Source organism: Lissotriton helveticus, chromosome 6 (assembly GCF_964261635.1).
Source record: "Lissotriton helveticus chromosome 6, aLisHel1.1, whole genome shotgun sequence".
Classification (NCBI taxonomy): Eukaryota; Metazoa; Chordata; class Amphibia; order Caudata; family Salamandridae; genus Lissotriton; species Lissotriton helveticus.
This window is the reverse complement of record NC_136067.1, coordinates 1,295,454,559-1,295,480,123: the sequence shown is the minus strand read 5'-3', so window position 1 is coordinate 1,295,480,123 and position 25,565 is coordinate 1,295,454,559.

The following is a 25,565-nucleotide window of genomic DNA, read 5'->3' as shown; positions in this document are numbered from 1 at the left end:
TTTTCAAATCAAAACCCTTCCCCCCTCTGCCCTCTCTGCTTTTTTTGCATAGCAACCACCTCTTTGAAGACCTCTGGTGTTTGCAAGTTCACACAACAATGTTGCAATTGAACTCTGAACTCTCAGTGCACCTGCATATCCAGTGCATTCTTTCATTTAATGGTTTTTTCTTGACCACTCAAAATACATCTTTCAAAGAACTCATCCATGCACCCTAACTTTCTGTTTTCAGCAATCAAAATCCACCAATCACTGTTACTGCTTCATTAACACAGAAACTCCACAGTTTTTTTCATTTTAAACTCTTATTTTTTAAACTGCCATTTCATTGCCACACTTCATCTGACTGCAGGAGAACCTTCTCTCACCATGTTTTCTGTCTGGATTGTTGGACATAGTTACATCTATTGGGCTCAGAGGTATGCTGAGAACAGAAATTTACCTAACCTCAATTTACAAAATGTGGAAATTAAGTGGTTTGGCCACAGAGGATTAAAATGTCACCAATTGATACCATTGGTGAAAACCTTTATGCATTTGCCAAAACCTGACCTGTTAATTGTGCACTGTGGAGGTAATGATTTGGGCACTTTGACTGGGGTAGGTCTGGAAATGCTTTTAAAGGACACCTTTGAGCAATTAATGGCACTTTTTCCTCAGACTGCCTTGGTATATTCAAATATATGCCAAAGACAGAAATGGAGGTGGTCAAACCAATTTTGTCCACAAATTGAGAAGTCGAGGAAGCATGTAAACAAATCTGTTTCAGCTTACATGAGAGACCATGGAATGGGCTCCGTGTACAACAATAACTTGCGTTACTACATGCAAGATATCTACAGAGGAGATGGAGTTCACTTCTCAGATGAGGGCAACAGAATTTTCATTCTGAATTTAAGACTGTGCATTGGTACCTACTTATAAGTACCTAAATGTACCATAAACCCAAAAGCTCTTCTCAGAGCTACCCTACATCTGATCACTCACAATTATTATTTTTCTCTAACTTTTTTCACAAATTTTCAACAAAGTACGCTCCCCGGGGCGCTACCCAGTACGCGAACCGGAAGCTAACCTCGCGAATTTTTTTTTAAAAATGTTTTTTTTCGCACATATAAGCCTCCTCAGCCACCCTCAGAAAACATGGGGGGTCAAGATAAGTCTACCGTGCCCCCTTCTACCCATTCTGAACATTATTTGCCCTCCATCTTGTATCTTAAGTCGACCAAAACACAAAATGGTGGACTCCCGTAACGCTTAAGGTTCGCGTACCGGGGCGCTCACCAGTTCGCGTACCGGGGCGCTCCCCGGGAAGCACTCCATCAAAAAAGGTGGGAAAGTAATTTACAGAAAAACGACTGGAGACACTCTCACAAAATATAGATTAGCTCATACTACATACCAATCCCTATCATTTTCACAAATTTGATTAAATTCCATTTAGCCATTTAGCCTGTAGACCTCTCTAAATACCGTGAGGTAAATTACTTCTCAAAACACATCTGAAGTGTTGGAATTGACATCCAATGAAAATGTTACTTTCATTATCAACTTTTATTACCTGACATTTGATTGGTTATATACCTGAATATATATAAAGGAAGAGAAGGAAACACAGCCATTTTGACTACTACTTCTTGTTGTACATTTCAATTGGATTTTCACTAATCACTTCAACTTCTTTGTAAAGGTAAGTTGTTATTTTTAAAACTGAAGTAAATTGTGCACCAAAAGTTAATATGGTAAACTTTTTCTGATAGTTATATACTATCCCTCTGTAGTAGTTATAGATTTAGATAGACTTCTCTGTTATAGTTATGGATGGAGTTAGGTTTCTCTTGTATAATTATAAAATTACTTACGCTAAATCACACACACTTTTTTATATTCCTACTTCCACTCTGATACTATACACTGCCCAAAGATAAATTCACTGATAAAAACTGCCTATCTAAAATTAATCCCAACAGTGCCCTATCTCTACTAATATATATTTTTTTTTATCCAAATTTCAGGCAACATGGAAGGCGAACAGAAAGTTTCATTTCAAATTGTCCTGCAAGAGAGCAGCCAAGAATGAATTGATCCAAATGATATAGAATTTATGGATGAAACTTGGGACCAAGAACTACTGCAATGTGTGCAAGCAGTAGATGACCTCCTTCAAAATGAGGACATTTTACACCCTCAGAGATTACAAACTATGTTCATGGAAAATGACGACATTTCAGACAGTGAAATGTTAGAAATGTTATTAAATTTTGAAACACAATCACAATAATAAATAATTGCTTAAAAAATAAAGAAATTAAAAAATAATCAACAAAACCAACAATCAATTAACATACAGTATTCGAAAAGTCTATCATTCTTTTTTCCTTATAGTACGCTCCCCAGTACGCTTCCCGGTTCGCGAACCGGGCGCTCCCCACGCGGGGCCCTTTTAAAGCCTCCACATCAAACCTAGGGGGTCAGGGAGGATCTACTATGCCCCCTTATGGTCATTTCCCCCTTTGTTTTGGCCTCCTCTTGTCTCTCGATCCTACCGAGAGACAAGATGGGGCCGCTCCGGACTGTTTAGAATGTTGACAGACACCGGAGAGCCAATCAGCTTCGCGTCGCGAAGTTCCGTTACGCGTAAAGTACGCGAACCGGAGCGCTGCCCAGAGCGCGCTTACAGATATATATCTTTTTTTAAACGTTAATTTCTCAAAATCCACTGGAGCACATATATTGAGACCTAGCAAAGGCACATCGGGCTAACAGTCCCTACAATTTTGCCAAGTTTCGTGCAAATCCATTCAGCCGTTCGGGCTAAAAGTGAGGCCAACCGCCCTATGGAAATTAACATTGGAAAAACACGTTTTGGGACCCCCCTTTTTTCTCGGCCCCCCCTTGATGAACCCCCCCCAAATTTTCAGTGGCTGCTCAGAAACAAAATGTTCCATTTTCCTGAATATTTCAGCCAATTCCGTTCACAAACGCCAAAGTTATTAGACTTAGAATTTTCAAAAATCCCATAGAGAAAAAATCCTAACTATATATACCTACTGGCGACCGCCAGTAGGTAATATATATATATATATATATACAATAAAGTAATCAGCACATTGTTACACACCTTCCTCCTATATAACAGAAAAGCATTAAAAGAAACACACCACATTGTTAAGATGGTCATTTCATTACATAGTCATTAAATTTTGCAGGGGTTCTGATGATCCTTCCAGGTTTGACTTTCAAAGAAAAAACAAAAGCAGTATTAGAATGAGATATGACAGGTTCTTTATCAATCAAAGAATGTCTTATGACCACTATTCTATTGAGGTACCATTATTTTTTTTACACAATAAGTCATTAACCCAGAACGGTGTGATGAACGTATTAGGTAGTTTACTTTTTGAGTAAAAAGCAAACATCGTACAACCTGTTGTGGTATGAGGAGTAATTCTTTAAATTTCGACAATTTTGTCAACTCCTTCTTTCCAATCAACATTATTCTGTTTAGATAAAGAAATTGATTCCTTAAGTACTTGAACAAAGCGTTCAACCATTCCATTACTTTCTGGGTGGTATAAGGAACAGCGCTAATGTTTAACAGAACATTTATCTAAGAAATCTTCCATTTCCCTAGATATGAATTGTACACCGTTATGAGTGAGTAAATAACCAGGAAGCCCCTCTCTTGTGAACACTTCTTTTAAGAACTTTTTAACATTCTTGGTATCAATATCTCTGGTTATCCTGATTTCTGGCCACCTTGAGAATAGATCTATCCGAACAAAAATATATAATTCACCTTCTTTGCATTTTACAGGACCTAAAATTTTGAGTGCCAGTTCCTCCCCAGGCCCTTTTGGTCTTTCTCTTATGACCATGGGTTGTACTCTTGGTTTTCAGAAAGCATTTTTCACTCAAAGTGCAAAGAATGCACTCCCTCACTTGTCGCTCTATCTCCATATCCATACCAGCCCACCAATAACTATGTCTAATACTTTCCGTGGTTTTTGAAATACCTTGATGACTCTGGGGCGTCAACTCAAAAAGTAATTTTCGATAACACTTTGGTGGAATTAACCTTGTACTTCTAAAGATCAACCCATTTGATTTGGAGATCTCATGCCTAACATTCCAATATTTTTCAGAGACACCTTGTTTCTTTTTTTGCCATCCATTCTTGACAAGAGAAGCCAACTCTATGAATTCATGATCATTTTCCCAATCTTCACACCATTTTTCCTCTTTTATGCCATCGTTCTCAATGACACAAATCCACTCTAACTCTTCTATTTCCTTTTGATCAGTACCCACATCATGGGGTGTAACTAACCTGGATAACGCATCAGCGGTACAATTGCGTACACCAGGTAAGTACTCCACATTGAAATCGTACCCTTGAAGATCAACCACCCATCTTGAGATTCTGCTGGAAATTGCATCAATACCTTTTCTATTGAAGACTTCAACTAGAGGTTTATGGTCTGTACGAACAGTACATTTTGTACCCCACAAAATATTCTTTAGTTGTTTTGTGACCCAATGTACAGCTAACGTCTCCTTCTCAATTACCAAATAACGTACCTCTGCTCCTCTGAGACTCCTTGAAAGAAAAAGTATGACCTTGATTTCACCCTTACACTCTTGTTGTAAAACTGCTCCCAACCCTTTCATACTCGCAGAAAGGTTTTTCCTTCATGATCAAAACTCCTTAGCTTGGGAGTATCTTTAAGTAAATTCTTAATTTTGACAAATTCTCTCTCACACTCTTCACTCGAAACAAAATCAACAACTTTACAAAGAAGAGTTCACATGTTAACATATCTTTCTGCAACCCCTTTAACAAACTTGCTGTAATATTCAGCCAATCCTAAAAATTTCATAAGATCCTCTTTACTGTTGGGTCAGGCTTAACTTTCAATAGATTCAATTAAATCACATTTGGGCTCAACCCCTTTTCCCGAGATGGAGTGTCCAAGATAATCAATCGAAGATCTTCTAAACTTGCGCTTATCAAACCTAACAGTGAGGTTGTGTAGGTTAAATTTTCCTAATACTTCTTTAAGCCTCTGATCATGTTCTTTGTCATCCTTACCAAAGATTAATACATCATCTTGGTAAATCTTCATACCTTTTTGATCTTTTAAAACCTTCTCCAAAGCTCTCTGAAAAACAGAGGCTGCGGAGACGAAACCAAAAGGTAAACATTTAAATTTAAATGTTCCAAAAGGCGTAATGAAAGAGGTATAATCTCTTGATTCTTCATGAAGCTTAATTTGATGAAATGCCGATTTTAAATCGACTGTGGAAAACACATTAGCCCCTTCAAGTAACATTAACATCTCTAACGTATCTACAATAACCTGTTTGTTTAATTCCCTGAGGTCAATGCAGAGGCGGAGGGACCCATCAGATTTTCGCGCAGCCACAACCGGAGTCAACCACTGAGTTCCCTCAACCTCCTCAATGATCCTATCTAACTTTAGCTTTTTCAATTGTTGTTTCATTTCTTCTCTTACTGAAAGAGGGACCCCCTCACTCTACTTGCATATGGTACTGCACCAGAAATCAACTTGATCTTATGGGTATAGGCCCTTAAACATCCTAAATCATCACTAAATACTTTAGGAAATTATTTTTTTAAATCTAAGGTAAACTTATCACTGCAACCCTGAGAATCAACCTAATTTATAACAAAGTTCTCCTTCAATAGAACTGGTGGATCACTATTTGGATCCAGCATTACTCCCAAATCTCCTTGATGTAGCCAGCTCAAGATACTGTCTCCTTTATGAGAAACATATACTTTTCCAGAAACATATCTTCCTTTGTACTCAATCAACCCGATGAAGTACCCCATGAGTTTTATCGGTTCTCCACCATAAGCGCAAGGATTGATATCGGCCTTCCAAAGTTTGACTTTGTCTTTCAAATTGCCTAAGAAACATTCTTTAGATATAATAGTAATCTTAGCCCCTGAATCAAACAGACACTGGTACCACAATCTTCTACACATATCTCATCAAACGGTCCTTTCTTCTTATCACTCGATATTTGGGAGACAATTTGCCCACAGTCAAAATCAGAGTCTGACGCACTTTCATTTTCTTCACTTTTGCATACCATGTTAACTTTAGTTTTTAAGCTCTTCGCCCTGCAAGATGATGTATAGTGTCCAATTTTTTTTACAGATGTTACATTTTACTTCTAAGTGGGAAAAAAAGAGGTACCAACAACACTTTGTTTCCACTCCTATCACTGCAGGAAAATAACAAACCAGTATTATTTTTAGGTCTGTTGGGCGTTTCTTGCCCTTTTAATTACTTTTTTCTTTTTTAGCAAAGATTCTTATGTGTAAAAAGAATACAAGACATTTAAAACATTTACACAAAAATACAAAACATTTGTCACATATATATACACAAATTATATACAAACTGTACAAGATATTTCTTATAGTCCAATTAATGAACTCAGATGCTTATCTAAATTTGACAAAGTATCTAAATTCGACAAAGTAACGCTTGATGTAGAAAACAAAGTATTTGAATAATATAAACCATAGTACAATTCATAGGTCTATAAATCAATTGATGTCATATTTTCTGTGCCTACGCGTTTCGAACCAGTTGACTTCAATTCATAGGTTCTCTTCAGGGCTCTGTCTTTTAGTGAGTATCTGCAAGTATGTACAGAGATGGAAAAGTATTTAATTTTTAGTTCTGAAAACGATTTCTCTTATCCAATACTACAAAACCATCGCTATTTCTACCTGTTTATCCAGCAGCCGCCGGTCTACAGGTTTAGCGTTCTCTTCTTTCCTTTTTAGTCGCTGTTCTTTTTAGTCCTGTACCTTAGTGGGGAATAGATTTGTCACTATTCTGTTTCAACACTTCTTTAAGTCCAGCCATGCTTAGTCTTACTTTCCTAGACATACCTTTTTAGTCCCCGTGGGTCTATTCCACCTGGGTTTAGGTATTTCTCTTATGGGTGTTCTTCCTTTTTATAGAGGACCTGTGGCTTATAAAGGTGCTTTCAGTCAGACCCCTATTATTGATGACTTTTCATGCTGTCAATCGGATTTAGTCAGACAGGCATACCTGTTATGGTGTGTCACTCTCGTGGTAGCAGCGCGTGCAGTCTCTATTTGTCAGCACAGTGTGCCTCTCTTCAATGTGTTCACAAGTTCTAGGAAATTAAAGTATTTCTATAAGGTTGATTCAATTTAAGCTAGTTATCACACTTTTAGAGCGGCTTTCGCGCAAGGGAAGGCATACCTTTAGTATTTATACGGAGGTCCGTTGTTATTCACCCTTGCACTCGTTCGGACTCGCAAATACACTCGTGTCGTTCACCTGTGTGGTTAGACGCCAAAGTCAGTGTCAAATTTGATCATTTTAAATTAACATTTAGCTGGGTTGTTCTATCTGGCCCTTACCTCGATGCGGCGCGATCCGGCGACTGCAATAGCAATCCGTGAATACCGCCGCCATCTTTGTTTGGGTTATTATAGTCAATCAGAGGGATTATGTATCGGCCATGTTGGAAAAGGTCATTTTTAATTCTTTCGTGATTTTAACCATTCGAATTTTACAAATTTGCTTTAAGATCATTGTGGGCCAGCGATTTATATTTGTGGTGTAAAGAGGTCCAGTGAACAATATGTTGTCATTTTTAATATTAATCATACTAAAACCACCGTATTTCACACGGGGATTCATTTATCATTTATTTTACATAAAATCGCTTTGTGTGCATCCTGGCGTCGTTTATAATATTGATCAGTCAATTGTACTAGGAAGCCCGGCTTATTGGGGTTGGAGTAGAAAGATTCATTTCTATGTTGACAGCAGTGGCCATCTTTAAATGGACCTAGCAGTCTTGTGTGCCCCTTGTGTATGTATCCCTATGCTTATAGTTTGGAGATTTCGGATAATGAGTTAAGACCTGAGAGGGCACTATTAAATTTCAGTATAAGATATGCTTCTTTTTGTAGTAGTACTCTCTCAGGATCCACTGACGAATTTCTGCCCTGAACATTAAACAGGACAGACCATTGGAAATCATTTTCCCCATGGCAATTCTCTACAAAATTCTCTACCATTGGGGCAGTTAGAACTTTATTTTTTATTCGGGATCTGTGTTGGGTCATACGTGTATTTACTTGCTGGGTGGTCTTTCCGATATAAATCTTTGGACAGGGGCATACAATTACATATATAACGTTTTTAGTTTTACAATTTGTAAAACCAGAATGTTTCCATTTCGCATTGCCATGGGAAAATTCTTCGCCTTCCATTGTGTTGGCGCATGCCACACAGGTGCCACATTTCTGGTGTCCTGTTATGGGTTTTAAACCCCATTTTGTAATTAAATCGCTTTTTGGTTTTGATATCAATATGTGGGCTCGCACAACCATCTGGCCTATACTTCTGTTTTTCTTATATGCAAATAAGGGCCGGGGGAATGAACATTCCAGGTTTTCCAATAAGTGCCAATTTTTTAACACTGCTTGTCTAATTTTACTACTGTCTGGACCAAAAGTGGTCACACAGACCAGTCTGTCTAGCTCTGGCTTCTCTTTTTTCTCCAAAAGACATTCTCTTGGTGTAAAGCGAGCCCTTTTGGTTGAATGTTTTAATAGTTTCCGAGGGTACCCTCTTTCTTTTAATTCGTCGCAGAAGTTGTCTGCATGTTGTACGAAATCTGAAACATCAGTACAATTTCTTCGTATACGAAGTAATTGTCCATAAGGCAAATTCGCCTTTAGATTTCTTGGATGGGCACTTTGGTGGTGTAATATTGTGTTCTTATCTGTCTTTTTTCTGTATAGAGACGATTTGAGTCGTCCTTCTGCGCATGTGATTTCGACATCAAGAAAAGTCATTTTGGTGGTACTAGAATCTATTGAAAACTTGATGTCCTGATGTTTGGTATTTAGCCAGATATGGAACTGCATCAATTCCGCGTGGCTCCCCTGCCACAGGAGCCACACGTCGTCGATGTAGCGGTACCATTGTTTTATATGTTCAAAGTGAGGGTTGTTATGGTCAATGAACTTCCTCTCATATTCTGCCATGAACAATACGGCTATTTCTGGCGCGTATGGACAGCCCATAGCAGTTCCCTTGGTTTGCATAAAGAACTGCTCGTTAAATCTGAAATAATTCTTTTTTAGGGCAACCTCCGCTAATTGCAGGATGAATGAAGTAGGTACCCGGTGGGGTCTGGGACGGGCTTCCAAATACAATTCCATTACTTCCAGGGCTTCGTCCTGGGGGATCTGGGTATATAAGGACGTTACGTCCATTGTCACTAGTATGTCTGTAGCTGGATCGAACTCTGTTCCCTCAACCTTGAGTAGAAAATCGGTTGTATCTTTTAAGTAAGACTTAACCTGGGAAATAAAGGGTTTTAAAAAGAAATCAACGTATTTGGCCAGGGGCTCTAGACATGAGTCACACCCTGACACGATTGGGCGTCCTGGGGGTTCATTTAAGTTTTTGTGGATTTTCGGGAGAAAATATAAAATGGGTGTCCTAGGAAATTTTTTGATTAAATAGTCGCCTTCTTTCGAACCCACAAAGCCGGTTTCCATCCCTAGTTTGATTATTTCTGAAATCAAACCTTGTATACTTTTGACAGGATCTTCGTCCAGTGACCTATACCACATTTTATTATCCACTTGAGACTTTGCTTCTATTATGTATTTGTCTCTAGGCCACACCACCACAGCTCCGCCCTTATCGGCCTGTTTAATTATTATCGAAGTGTCGTCTTTCAGATTTCTCAAGGCTTCTCTTTGGCCTTTGCTTATCTTTTGTTGCAAACCAAGGGAACTGCTATGGGCTGTCCATACGCGCCAGAAATGGCTGTATTGTTCATGACAGAATATGAGAGGAAGTTCATTGACCATAACAACCCTCACTTTGAACATATAAAACAATGGTACCGCTACATCGATGACGTGTGGCTCCTGTAGCAGGGGAGCCACGCGGAATTGATGCAGTTCCATATCTGGCTAAATACCAAACATCAGGACATCAAGTTTTCAATAGATTCTAGTACCACCAAAATGACTTTTCTTGATGTCGAAATCACATGCGCAGAAGGACGACTCAAATCGTCTCTGTACAGAAAAAAGACAGATAAGAACACAATATTACACCACCAAAGTGCCCATCCAAGAAATCTAAAGGCGAATTTGCCTTATGGACAATTACTTCGTATACGAAGAAATTGTACTGATGTTTCAGATTTCGTACAACATGCAGACAACTTCTGCGACGAATTAAAAGAAAGAGGGTACCCTCGGAAACTATTAAAACATTCAACCAAAAGGGCTCGCTTTACACCAAGAGAATGTCTTTTGGAGAAAAAAGAGAAGCCAGAGCTAGACAGACTGGTCTGCGTCACCACTTTTGGTCCGGACAGTAGTAAAATTAGACAAGCAGTGTTAAAAAATTGGCACTTATTGGAAAACCTGGAATGTTCATTCCCCCGGCCCTTATTTGCATATAAGAAAAACAGAAGTATAGGCCAGATGGTTGTGCGAGCCGACATATTGATACCAAAACCAAAAAGCGATTTAATTACAAAATGGGGTTTAAAACCCATAACAGGACACCGGAAATGTGGCACCTGTGTGGCATGCGCCAACACAATGGAAGGCGAAGAATTTTCCCATGGCAATGCGAAATGGAAACATTCTGGTTTTACAAATTGTAAAACTAAAAACGTTATATAGATTCAGATTCAGATTCAATGATCTTTATTCGGTTAAAAACAAGTAACCAAGAAAGAGACAAACATCAAAACAAATTACAATAACTACAGCTTTTGGAGTAAGTTCAATAACGAGGACCAAAAAGACAGATATTTAAAACGGAAAGAAAACTAGGCATTAATCAGATTTCTGTTATCAAATGTTTCCGTAATTTAAAAACACTCTTTAAAAATTTTAAGACCACAGATACAGATAAAACCGTGTCCATTCTCTGGAGCTCTAAAAAAGCTGGGCGGCATCTGGTAAAATTCATTTCTTTTAAAAAAGGGATTATGATTTCTCTACGTAAGGCAGTATAAAATCTACAAAAGAACAGGATATGGATATCCGATTGTTGTGAAGTGACATCGCATGGGCAGAGGGGTAAAGTACGTGTCCATAGGTTCATTTTTGGAAGTGACACCAATCTAAAAAATATACAAAATCTGAATTGTGTTAAAAGAAAACGATCATAGTTTGACATAGGCAGGGATAGATATGGCTGTACAGACTTAAGCTCACATAAGGTCAGGAGATGTGACTGTACTGAATGTTTTAGGGATTCAGCTCTCCTCCTCTTAGCTTCAAGATGAGCCAAGCAGAGGAGCTTCAGTGAGCGCCTTGAGATGCTATCCAGTGTTGATGGATCCGAATAATAAGAATAGCACCCAATCTCAGTCAAAAAGCTCTTAACGTAAGCAAGCCATTGTGATCCCTCCACGTGGTCCAGATTGAGGGTGTCCTGTAATAAGGCCCGGTTCATAACACATTCATTTGTAGTCCAAACCCTGTGCCACAACAAAATGGGTTGGATTTTGATAATATCAGTTATGTGCAATAGGGCAAGTTCAGCGTGACAATTAAAAGTGGCCACACACTGTGGGACAGCAAGGACTTCCCTCAAGAATTTGTTTTCCACAACCTGGATTGGATCAACGTTTGAGTAGCCCCACAACCCCGAGCCGTACATAGCCACCGATACACAGGTTGCTTTATAAATGGTTATCATTTCTTTTATCGGCTTCCTGCCCAGTTTTCTTACAAAATTCTTTAAAGCCATGATAGTTTTCATAAATAAAAGAGTTCTTGCCTTGATGGCACTTATCCAGGAACCTGACTCGTGAAATAAAATACCTAAATATGAAAAAGTTGGGGTATTGTCTAGAGGAACATTGTTTAAGATCATGCGTTTCATCGGTTTACATGATTTGGGACCACAGTTCATTGTAAAAGTTTTGCTACAATTAACTAGCAGGTCTAGGTTAAGCATAAAGTTCTCGAAGCTTACTACTAGTTTTTGCAGAGCCCGGGGAGTGCGTGCCATAAGCACGGCATCATCCGCATACATTAGTGCAGGGATTGCCCTCCTCCCCACTCTGGGCATATCCCCGCACTCGTGCAGCAGGTGGTGCTCGAGCCCATTAATATAGAGCAAAAAAAGAAAAGGTGCTAAAACGCATCCTTGGCGCACTCCACGGCCCACACTAAATTGTCTGGAGCATTCGCCCCCCCTGCCGTAGCGGACAGATGCTGTGGCTCCACTATACAATTCCCTCAGGAAAGAAATGATGATCGTATCCACACCCAGAGTTTTCATAACTGCCCACAGTTTAGTGTGCGACACACAGTCGAACGCTGATGAGAGATCCACAAAAGTAAAATACAAGCGTTCCGACTTGATCCTTATATATTTGTCCTGTAATAACATCAAATTTAAGCCTTGTTCGATTGTGCCAATCCCTTTTTGAAAACCAAATTGGAGGTCACTCATAATTTGATTTTCCTCCGCCCAGGTTTGCAGTCTTGCCAGCACTATTCGACCCAAAATTTTAATTGAAGAATCGAGAAGGGAGATGGGCCTGTAACAGGCACAGCTGTTCCTATCGCCCTTCTTATAGATGGGAACGATGACTGAAGTAAACCAAGACTCCTTTAGGCCCCTTGATAGGGCCGCATTAAAAAGTTGTACCAACAAAGGGCCCCAGATTTCAGGGTTTTCTTTAAAAATATCCGCGGGGATCCCGTCAGGGCCTGCTGCCTTTCCTCCTTTAGTAGCTCTTAGGGCGAGCATTACCTCGTCAAGTGAAACAACCAGGTTTATACCTGGTTCCAAGGCCCAGCTAGTCAGTAAATCGCTACTATGAATAACATCCTGTGCTTTATAAAGGTTGGAGAAATGATCCACCCAATTGTCTTCAGTAATAGCAATCTCCAATCGCGCCTTATGGGTTTCGTAAGGAAGAGGGGTGTTGATTACTTTCCAAAAAGCAGCGGGGTTTTTTGACTTTGAAGCCTCACAGAGTGAGTCAATGGCCTCCTTATTTAATGCAGATTTCCTTGCTGTAAGGGCCTGATTATATGCCATCCTACATGATCTAATTTCGCCAACATCCCTGGGGCTTCTATGCACTGCATATTTTAGATTTTTCAGAGCCCTGGTGCATGCATTATCAAACCAGCTCCTAGGGCCCTTACCTCTACGCTTCGACTCCACCCTTAAACTACTTTTTATGTTTTCGGCTATTATGCCAAAGTGGTCGATTATTTGTTCGCCACTTGAGTTATGCCCCAGACAGATCGAAAAGCTAGTAGAGCATGCCTCCCACAGTTCCTTGAAAAAAGACGAAGGGATTACTTTACTCCAGCTAAGTGAATAGCCATTTTGTCTCCCTAGAACCACATCAACCGCTGCCTCAACAAGTGGCGCGGCCGTAGATGGGTCCGGGAAGAGGTCTACAATCTTAAGGCATTGGGGAAGGTGATCACTTATGGGCAATGGAATATTAGTAACCGTCGCGACTCTATGGCCAAGGTTACTGGAGGCGATGATGAAATCAATAATAGTCGAACCTCTACCAACAAATGTCGGGACAAAGGGTGTGGGTTTTAATGCTAATTCATTGGCAAACCCTAAGTCAAACATAAACAATATTTCATTCAACAAATCCCCCATTAGAGTGTGATCGAAGTGGGTCAGATTCACATCTCTCTCGGTCATTAGGCCGCATAGGCCCTGACTCCCTTTGGTACAAAGCGAACAGTTAAAATCTCCCCCCCATAAAATTACTAGTTCTTTGTCATTTTTGTTAACCTCTGTTTGAACTTCCTCCTTAAGTTGCTTAATCGCAACCACGATTTCATCCCTCGGGACATTATTGTAAAAATTAATAATAATCACCTTAGCTCTTTTAAAGTCTCTAAGCATTATTAATTGGAAGTATTTGGAGTTTAAGTGACATTGGGCCTGTTTTATTTTAAGGTGGTTTGAAACATAAGTAGTCAAACCACCTTTTGCCCTACCGAAATGGCCTCCAACCGCGGGAGTAAAAAAGGTTCTATAGCCATTTATATGGATTGGGTCCTGGGTCCATGTTTCTTGTAGGGCCACTATATCCTTGCCTCCTATTACAGACTCCCAGGCTGGGTTAATGATTTTTTGCTTCAGCCCAGCTACATTCCAAAAGAGCATTTCGCAAAAAGTACTCTTCGCCTGCCCTAGACCAGAACCTATCTTTCCCCTGCTCCCAGTATTATTATTATTATTAGCACCTACGAGGGAATTCACCTGATCCAGACTAACACTGTCACAAGGTGTCAACCCATCGGAGGCGCAGATCTTATTTAATATGGGGGATTCTTGTAAAGGTTCACTAGGGGCATCTATACCATTAGAAATGATATTAGAAAAAGAAACTCCCTCCTTAGTACACTCTTTGGGAGCTGAGGACAGGGGCTTATTCCCATCCAGAGATTCTATAGGGAACTGAGCTTGTTGTCAATCTACCCCATCCAGGCCAGAAAAAATCTGGTATCGATTTTGGATTGGTAAATTATACATATTTGGTAATAATTCTCTGGTGTTACCTAATCTAGGTTGGTAGGGGTAGGGTTCCAGATGCAGTGGGTAACGGTCACTGAGGGCGGGGTGTTGGTAGGGTAGGTACCCATTTCTGGGATAATAGACCTCTGGTCTCTGGGTGTAAGGAGAGGAACATTGACCATTTACATAGCCATAATTACCCACCAGTGGCAGTCCACCCTCTGGCTCAGCCATGTCCCATAATCTAGCATTTCCAAACCTACGGCGTTGTTGTTGGGGCTTCCTAATAAGTTGCCTATCCCTGCCCCAGTTGTTAGCGCTTTTCGGGGGTACATAGGGATAAAAATAGGAAAGGAGATGTGTAGAAATTGAATCACCACTACTGGCATCAAACCAGTCCCCAATATGCCTCACAGCCCTATGATCCTTAAAATTGATGATTATTACATCACCAGTCTTATCCTTTGGCCTCACTCCTACCCAGTTAGCACGCCTTAGGCTTAGAATTTCACCGTTTATTGAGGCAGGTAACGGTCTATTATCACGGAGCCAGAACACCACCTTGTTCCGTAACGCTCCATGATCTTCCCATTTACCTGCAGGTAATTCTGGTACCCCTGCCAATACAATAACATAAGGGGCGGAGCCAGGGGTTAGGTCTATATTATGATTAGTTTTGGTTTTAGTTTTTGGGGGGACAATGGGATTATTGTTAGCTATCTTGGCCTTGACAATTTCCCTGTCCTTACTAAGATCTTTAATTTGACCTCCCCCTACCTTAGGCGATTGCTCCTTAGATACTAGAGCCACCGGTTGTGGTGTGGCTATCAGTGGGGTCGGGGTAATTAATCTATTCGTCGGGCTGGCCAAACGTACTCCCCCGTTCACTAATTTTTGCTTAGGCTTTGATATTGTTTGTACTGGTGTCGTTATTATTTGCGGTGAGGGGGGACCTATTACTGAAGGTTTCACAGGTAAATTTGCTTTTAATGGCGGCTTTTCCTTAGTGTTGCCTATCCCCTTTAGCAGATCTGATAGGAGGAGGGAATTCTGTGCAACCTTCTTTTCAATAAGGTCTAGATGTGTACACATCGTAGAAGTCCTATCAAGAAGGGGTTGGATCGCTCCCCTGATTAGATCTACAATTTTGGCCATCATAGCTTCCTCACAGCCGGGGGTTTCGCCAGTTTCTAATAAGGAAACAGTCTCGGCCTCTTCCAATGTTTTGTGTACTTGATTTCCCGGTGAGTTCCCCTCCCTATTTACATTGCTTGACCTGATGAGGGGGGATGTAGGGGACATGGTAGGTGACTCAATAGGGAGCTTCGGGGAACCTGACAGCCTAGTACTATCGTTCCCAGTAAGTAAGTCCAGTACAAAAACACTGGTAGGTGTACTGGACAATGGCTGGTTATTGGTCATGTCAGGTTCAATGGCCGCACTTTTGCCATTGGCAACAACCCCTGTGTCTGAAAAGTCAATCAAGAGGCAAGAAGCACCAAGGCCTTTCGGCACAATAGTGTCTCCCGTCTCACCAGGAGCACCTAATCTATTTCCTAAGAAGACTGATGAAGATACAGACTCAACCCCCCCTCCTTCTGGATGTTTGGAACTCGTTCTCCCTTGCTTCCCCCTGCGCCTGACTCGGGCTTTTTTAAATCTACGGGGTGATTCCTTTGCTGCAGGCTCATGCAATCCAGCGGAGCCTATGCCTGATCCTAAGAATACTGGGCCAATGGAATCCTCTTCATCCTGGCCCGCATGTATTAGGGCAACAGCAGTAATTATCTTGCGTACAGGGACAGGGGGTTCGTCTAACGCAGGAGTCTCTATGGGAATAGCTGGTTGCTCTAAAGTAGTTGTAGAAGATAGGTCCAACCCCAGAGACGCCCTTCTATTGTTGTTAATTTGGGCACCCTTTTTAATTAAAAAATTGTCCATGGTAACCAGTTTGGAGGGCATTATGGGGTATATTTAAGAACTTTAGATGGACAAGCGTGAATGATGGTTCCAGAACAGTTTCAGTTTGGTGGTAAATGCTTGCACTGAAGGAATATGAATACAACTTGTCAAGGGACATGGGCCCGGCTCGGCTCCCTCGGTCCCCGGAGGGCCACAGAGGGCCCGCCCTTTGCCCGGGCTTCGCCCCGGGCTGCGTCCCGCGCGCGTCCCGCGGTCCAATCCCTACAAATAATGAAGGGTTTCCAAGGGGGCGTGGCACTGGGAGGGGGCGCGGCTCCCCCGAGAAGAGGACACAGCTGTAGGTGTTTGAAACTGTTCCTCGCAGTCCCGGGGCCGCGCCTCTCACCTCCTCTGCGGCCTCACGCTCCTCACGCTGGAAAAGGTATTTGTCCAAGTCCCAGGGCAGAGCTACTCCTGTAGCGCTAACAAACAAACAGGCTGTGTCAAAAGGAAACTCCTCTCACGAGCGGCTCCCGCGAAGCGGGGGCCGCGAGGAGTAAAGAGCAGGCAGATGGGGGCGGGCACTGGGAGGGGGCGCGGCTCCCCCGGGAAGAGGACACAGCTGTAGGTGTTTGAAGCTGTTCCTCGCAGTCCCGGGGCCGCGCCTCTCACCTCCTCTGCGGCCTCACGCTCCTCACGCTGGAAAAGGTATTTGTCCAAGTCCCAGGGCAGAGCTACTCCTTTAGCGCTAACAAACAAACAGGCTGTGTCAAAAGGAAACTCCTCTCACGAGCGGCTCCCGCGAAGCGGGGGCCGCGAGGAGTAAAGAGCAGGCAGATGGGGGCGGGCACTGGGAGGGGGCGCGGCTCCCCCGGGAAGAGGACACAGCTGTAGGTGCTTGAAGCTGTTCCTCGCAGTCCCGGGGCCGCGCCTCTCACCTCCTCTGCGGCCTCACGCTCCTCACGCTGGAAAAGGTATTTGTCCAAGTCCCAGGGCAGAGCTACTCCTGTAGCGCTAACAAACAAACAGGCTGTGTCAAAAGGAAACTCCTCTCACGAGCGGCTCCCGCGAAGCGGGGGCCGCGAGGAGTAAAGAGCAGGCAGATGGGGGCGGGCACTGGGAGGGGGCGCGGCTCCCCCGGGAAGAGGACACAGCTGTAGGTGCTTGAAGCTGTTCCTCGCAGTCCCGGGGCCGCGCCTCTCACCTCCTCTGCGGCCTCACGCTCCTCACGCTGGAAAAGGTATTTGTCCAAGTCCCAGGGCAGAGCTACTCCTGTAGCGCTAACAAACAAACAGGCTGTGTCAAAAGGAAACTCCTCTCACGAGCGAACGTTATATATGTAATTGTATGCCCCTGTCCAAAGATTTATATCGGAAAGACCACCCAGCAAGTAAATACACGTATGACCCAACACAGATCCCGAATAAAAAATAAAGTTCTAACTGCCCCAATGGTAGAGCATTTTGTAGAGAATTGCCATGGGGAAAATGATTTCCAATGGTCTGTCCTGTTTAATGTTCAGGGCAGAAATTCGTCAGTGGATCCTGAGAGAGTACTACTACAAAAAGAAGCATACCTTATACTGAAATTTAATAGTGCCCTCTCAGGTCTTAACTCATTATCCGAAATCTCCAGACTATAAGCATAGGGATACATACACAAGGGGCACATGAGACTGCTAGGTCCATTTAAAGATGGCCACTGCTGTCAACATAGAAATGAATCTTTCTACTCCAACCCCAATAAGCCGGGCTTCCTAGTACAATTGACTGATCAATATTATAAACGACGCCAGGATGCACACAAAGCGATTTTATGTAAAATAAATGAAAAATGAATCCCCCGTGTGAAATACGATGGTTTTAGTATGATTAATATTAAAAATGACAACATATTGTTCACTGGACTTCTTTACACCACAAATATAAATCGCTGGCCCACAATGATCTTAAAGCAAATTTGTAAAATTCGAATGGTTAAAATCACGAAAGAATTAAAAATGACCTTTTCCAACATGGCCGATGCATAATCCCTCTGATTGACTATAATAACCCAAACAAAGATGGCGGCGGTATCCACGGATTGCTATTGCAGTCGTCGGATCGCGCCGCATCGAGTTAAGGGCCAGATAGAACAACCCAGCTAAATGTTAATTTAAAATGATCAAATTTGACACTGACTTTGGCGTCTAACCACACAGGTGAACGACACGAGTGTATTTGCGAGTCCGAACGAGTGCAAGGGTGAATAACAACGGACCTCCGTATAAATACTAAAGGTATGCCTTCCCTTGCGCGAAAGCCGCTCTAAAAGTGTGATAACTAGCTTAAATTGAATTAATCTTATAGAAATACTTTAATTTCCTAGAACTTGTGAACACATTGAAGAGAGGCACACTGTGCTGACAAATAGAGACTGCACGCGCTGCTACCACGAGAGTGACACACCATAACAGGTATGCCTGTCTGACTAAATCCGATTGACAGCATGAAAAGTCATCAATAATAGTGGTCTGACTGAAAGCACCTTTATAACCCACAGGTCCTCTATAAAAAGGAAGAACACCCATAAGAGAAATACCTCAACCCAGGTGGAATAGACCCACGGGGACTAAAAAGGTATGTCTAGGAAAGTAAGACTAAGCATGGCTGGACTTAAAGAAGTGTTGAAACAGAATAGTGACAAATCTATTCCCCACTAAGGTACAGGACTAAAAAGAACAGAGACTAAAAAGGAAAGAAGAGAACGCTAAACCTGTAGACCGGCGGCTGCTGGATAAACAGGTAGAAATAGCGATGGTTTTGTAGTATTGGATAAGAGAAATCGTTTTCAGAACTAAAAATTAAATACTTTTCCATCTCTGTACATACTTGCAGATACTCACTAAAAGACAGAGCCCTGAAGAGAACCTATGAATTGAAGTCAACTGGTTCGAAACGCGTAGGCACAGAAAATATGACATCAATTGATTTATAGACCTATGAATTGTACTATGGTTTATATTATTCAAATACTTTGTTTTCTACATCAAGCGTTACTTTGTCAAATTTAGATACTTTGTCAAATTTAAATAAGAATCTGAGTTCATTAATTGGACTATAAGAAATATCTTGTACAGTTTTATATAATTTGTGTATATATATGTGACAAATGTTTTGTATTTTTGTGTAAATGTTTTAAATGTCTTGTATTCTTTTTACACATAAGAATCTTTGCTAAAAAAGAAAAAAAGTAATTAAAAGGGCAAAAAACGCCCAACAGACCTAAAAATAATACTGGTTTGTTATTTTCCTGCAGTGATAGGAGTGGAAACAAAGTGTGGTTGGTACCTCTTTTTTTCCCAGATATATACGGCCCAACCAGCCACAAGTCCCAGGGCCTGACTCAATTTTTTGTATCAACATTTTACTTTTAAAGCAGGACATGTTTCCACATCTATAACATTTAAAGTGTGACTCTGATATTTTGACTGATCCTTTTCCTACATTGACTTTAACATCTTTTTTTCACTTTTCTCTTTCACATTCTTTCGTCCTTTTGAATGTAGCTTCACCTCTTGTACACTCTCATTTTTATTTTCTTGTGTAGAGATTACTTCGACACATTTAAGTGAGTACTCAATTTGTTTAGCGATGTTAATAACCTCATCAAGTGAGGGTTCATCTTTTTGCCAAATGTCGTCTCTTACTTTCTGTACATTGCAACCCAACATAAATTGGTCTTGTATTCTTTCTTCTAAGAGAGAACCAAATTTACAAGAAGAACCCAGCTTTCTGAGTGCAGTAATATACTTTACTACTGACTCACCTACATTTTGACTGCTCCTCTCAAAATGGTAACGTTCAAGTATAGTGCTAACTTTCGGCAGATAGTGTATATCTAATTTCAAAATACAGATTTCGTATTCATTCAATGTTGAGTCATCTATATCAGGTAAGTGGTCAAAAACCTCCTGACCTTCCGACCCTAGACAATGTAATGAGAGCGCAGTTCTTCTTTCAGCACTCAATGTTGTCATACACACCTTAGTGTACCTTCTTCCATTTTTGCTACCTGATAGGTGGATCACCAGGATTAGATAGGAAGAACGGTGGGGTAGCTGCATTCTGCATGATGAATGTACAAAAACAAAGACAAAATCCTGCAAATATGAATAACAAGATAAAGTAAAACTTCACGGCATCTACACAAAATGCATAAAATATCTTGTTCAATAGTCAAATATGAGTTATCAATACTAAGTAATACTTAGCATAAAGCTCAAATTATTTATATATATATATATATATATATATATATATATATATATATATTACCTACTGGCGGTCGCCAGTAGGTATATATAGTTAGGATTTTTTCTCTATGGGTTTTTTGAAAATTCTATGTCTAATAACTTTGGCGTTTCTGGACGGAATTGGCTGAAATTTTCAGGAAAATGGCACATTTTGTTTCTGAGCAGCCCTTGAAAATTTGGGGGGGGTTCGTCCAGTGGGGGCCGAGAAAAAAGGGGGGTCCCAAAACGTGTTTTTAACATTGAGTTTTCCATAGGGCGGTTGGCCTCACTTTTAGCCCGAACGGCTGAATGGATTTGCACGAAACTTGGCAAAATTGTAGGGACTGGTAGCCCGATGTGCCTTTGCTAGATCTCAATATATGTGCTCCAGTGGATTTTGAGAAATTAACGTTCAAAAAAAGGTATATATCTGTAACAGCGCACCGCTTCGCGTACTTTTCGCGTTACGGAGCTTTGCGAAGCGAAGCTGATTGGCTCTCCGGTGTCTGTAAACATTCCAAACAGTCCGTAGCGGCCGCCATCTTGTCTCTCGGTAGGATCGAACAGCTGAATGGATTTGCACGAAACTTGGCAAAATTGTAGGGACTGGTAGCCCGATGTGCCTTTGCTAGGTCTCAATATATGTGCTTCAGTGCATTTTGAGAAATTAACGTTCAGAAACAAGATATATATCTGTAACAGCGCTCCGCTTCGCGGAGATAAAATTATATGTGTATTACCTAGCTGTTGCTAACACCAGTTAGCGACGGCTAGTAGAAGATAGCGACCATCTTGGGCCCCACTTTGCATGTGAGTGATATTTATCACTAATGACATGCAAAGTGGGCATGCCAAGATGTTAGCGACTGGAAACAGTCGCTAACATCGCTATCTCCTATTATCAACTTTTGGAAATATTCGAGATAAGGGCGAATATCTCTAAAAGCTACCACCTGCCCTGAGCAGTTCTTAGCCATGTTATCCAATGGGAGGTGGATAACATGGCTAAGAGCATTAGCTCGGTAATGCATGAATATCGCTGAGTTTTCAGCGATATTAATGCATTGCGGTCGTTTTTTATCGTATTTCCGATAAACCTTGATAATAGCAAGGTTTATCTGCGATAATTTCTGACGGTAAAAAAATCGTTGCTAAGCATCGTTAGGGATAAATATCGCTTAACTTTGGTAATATGCCCCAACGTCTGTTAACGTTCGATTCGAAGGAAATCAGGAAGTGTTGAAAAACATTGTCTGCGCCATCTTGTCTTTTTTCAAATGCCACACTTTTGTCGTGCACGGCAGCCATTTTAGATGCCTTGACCAGACCCACTCTGTGCACGCTGTCGATCCTTAGCATGGCTCCCCACCCTCGCAAACATCTCCCCCAGGCAGTGGTCACCCCCGCTCTCTGTCTTATGCATGGGTAATAAACCTCCCCCATCTGCGCTGCTGTTCCCTGAGAATCACACCCTGTGCCCGCCCGACACCTCCCTTTCGCCCTATTCACTACCGCACCCTCTGACACTCCTTTTCCTCTGTGTCCGATTGTCCAGGCTGGTCCTAGGGTATCAGCTAGCCCTGCAGATGTAGTTTATGGCCACAGCTGTAAAGAATCACCCCTCTTCAAAGGAGTTATAGTAGATCAAGGCCCACACTCGATGAGATTCGTCACAGCAGAAGCGTTGCTATTATCTGAAAACCATCCTGTATTGTGATTGGGGAGGGGACCGAGCCTGAAGCGGAAGATTCCAGGGATGACTGTTTGTACATCAAAGTTTTTACAATTATGTGTCACATTAAAAATATATAGCACTCCGACAAAGTAGTAAGATTATAAAACTTTAATAATTTATAAATATATACAAGAAAACAAAAATAGTAATAACATATAAACATTTTTAGGGAAAAACAACGAAGTAGCGGTCGGCTGTGCGAATAGTCCCAACGCAGCACAACGTCCAGATTTCCGGCGTGGGGCGTCGCGGGGGGTGGGTCATCAGTAGCAAACTGTTGTGCGAATAGTTCCAATGCAGCAGAACGCGTTGAAATCTAGATGACACGAAAGTGATGTCTAGTAAGTTGCCACCCAGCAAATAACGGCATGGGGCGTCGCGGGGGGTGGGTCATCAGTAGCAAACTGTTGCGCGAATAGTTCCAAGGCAGCAGAACGATGGCACCAAGGTGATGTCCAGTAAGTTGCCGCACTGGTTTTGGTATCCTACAATGCTGCTCCGAATAACGGCGTGGAGCGCCCCGGGGGAGGCGGCGTGAACGGGCCTCTCCAGGTGGAGTGTCATCTGTTGTAGTGGGGCGCCCCTTTACCGTTTCAGTTGCCATTCCGTCCGTTTTTGGTCCACTGTGTCAAAAGCCGCAATTCAGCTGAGTTGCGCCCACTCTTGCGGTGCAGCGATAGGCGGCTGTCACAGGACTCTCAAAATGGCGGCAGGCTGTTTCCTTTTTGGGCCTGGTCCACTGAAATGGCCCTGGGACACCTTGGAAATCGGACGCTTGTCTGCTAGGTCTTGGACCTCATTCTCGAAAGCGTCCCCTCCGCCTTGAGAATTCATCAAAAGTTTTGGGGGCTCCGACTCCTGCAGGCTTCTGGTGGGGAGCGGCTGCCATGATTGCTCGCGGAATGACCACGACTGAGCTACGAGATGGTGGTGCTTTCATGCTGACGCCAGCTTCAGTCTGAAACATCCAGAAACAAGGTGGGGCTTTCATCGTTTGGGGAAAAAAAAAAGTTTTCATCCTATGAAAAGTGTTGTTTTTAGGTCACATGATCAAGCCTTCCATCATTAGGAAACCAAAAGTAAAATGAACCAATGAAAAGTTTTATAAACAAGTCACATGACCTGTTATGCGGCATATGGTGTAAAATTAGGAGAAAATACGTTGGCACGTGAGGCGGCGTCAGTAGCGGACCGATGTGCGAATAGGCCGAAGGCAACACAACGCGCCAAGATCTGGATGGCACCGAGGTGGTGTCCAGCAAGTTGCAGCACTGGTGTGGCCATCCTACAATGCTGAAAGTCGGCGTGGGGCGCCCCGTTGGCCTGTGAGTTTGCGTCAGTAGCGGACCGATGTGCGAATAGGCCGAAGGCAGCACAACGCGCCAAGATCCGGATGGCACCGAGGTGGTGTCTAGTAAGTTGTCGCACTGGTGTGGCCATCCAACAATGCTGAAAGTCGGCGTGGGGCGCCCCGTTGGCCTGTGAGTTTGCGTCAGTAGCGGACCGATGTGCGAATAGGCCGAAGGCAGCACAACGCGCCAAGATCCGGATGGCACCGAGGTGGTGTCTAGTAAGTTGCCGCACTGGTGTGGCCATCCTACAATGCTGAAAGTCGGCGTGGGGCGCCCCGTTGGCCTGTGAGTTTGCGTCAGTAGCGGACCGATGTGCGAATAGGTCGAAGGCAGCACAACGCGCCAAGATCCGGATGGCACCGAGGTGGTGTCTAGTAAGTTGTCGCACTTCTGTGGCCATCCTACAATGTTGAAAGTCGGCGTGGGGCGCCCCGTTGGCCTGTGAGATGGCGTCAGTAGCGGACCGATGTGCGAATGGGGCCAAAGGCAGCGCAACAATATTTTCTGATTTGAAGACACCACAAGGCGCTGAGATGCCAAGATCCGGATGGCACCGAGGTGGTGTCTAGCAAGTTGTGGCACTGGTGTGGCCATCGTACAATGGTAAAAGTCGGCGTGGGGCGCCCTGTTGGCCTGTGAGATGGTGTCAGTAGCGGACTGATGTGTGAATGGGGCCAAAGGCAGCGCAACAATATTTTCTACTATATTTTCGGAGTAGAAGACACCACAAGGCGCTGAGATGCCAAGATCCGGATGGCACCGAGGTGATGTGTAAGTTGCGGACGGATGTGCGAATGGGGCCAAAGGCAGCTCAACAATATTTTCTGAAGAGAATACACCACAAGGCGCTGAGATGCCAAGATCCGGATGGCACCGAGGTGATGTCTAAGTTGCGGACCGATGTGCGAATGGGGCCAAAGGTAGCGTAACAAGATTTTCTGTATGGAAGATACCACTAGGCGTTGAGATGCCAAGATTCGGATGGCACCGAGGTGATGTCTAGGAAGTTGTGCCACTGGTGTGGCCATCGTACAATGGTAAAAGTCGGCGTGGGGCGCCCTATTGGCCTGTGAGATGGTGTCAGTAGCGGACTGATGTGCGAATGGGGCCAAAGGCAGCGCAACAATATTTTCTGACTGACACCACAAGGCGCTGAGATGCCAAGATCCGGATGGCATCGAGGTGATGTCTAAGTTGCGGACTGATGTGCGAATGGGGCCAAAGGCAGCGTAACAATATTTTCTGTATGGAAGATACCACTAGGCGTTGAGATGCCAAGATTCGGATGGCACCGAGGTGATGTCTAGCAAGTTGGTGTGGTCATCCTACAATGCTGAAACTCGGCGTGGGTCACCCCATTAGCCTGTGAGATGGCGTCAGTAGCGGACCGATGTGCGAATAGGCCGAAGGCAGCACAACGCGCCAAGATCCGGATGTCACCGTGGTGGTTTCATAGTTGAGAGGCACTTCATCTGCAGTGGGGCGCCGAGATCCGGATGGCACCGAGGTGATGTCTAGCAAGTTGCTGTACTTGTGTGGTCATCCTACAATGCTGAAACTCGGCGTGGGTCGCCCCATTAGCCTGTGAGATAGCTGTTCTTTGGATTTGGGCCTGGTCCACTAAAATGGCCCTGGGACACCTAAGAACTCGAACGCTCGATTTTTTTTTCCTTTCCTGTACATGCAAAAAAAGGTAAATGCCCGGTATGTTACACGCTTCA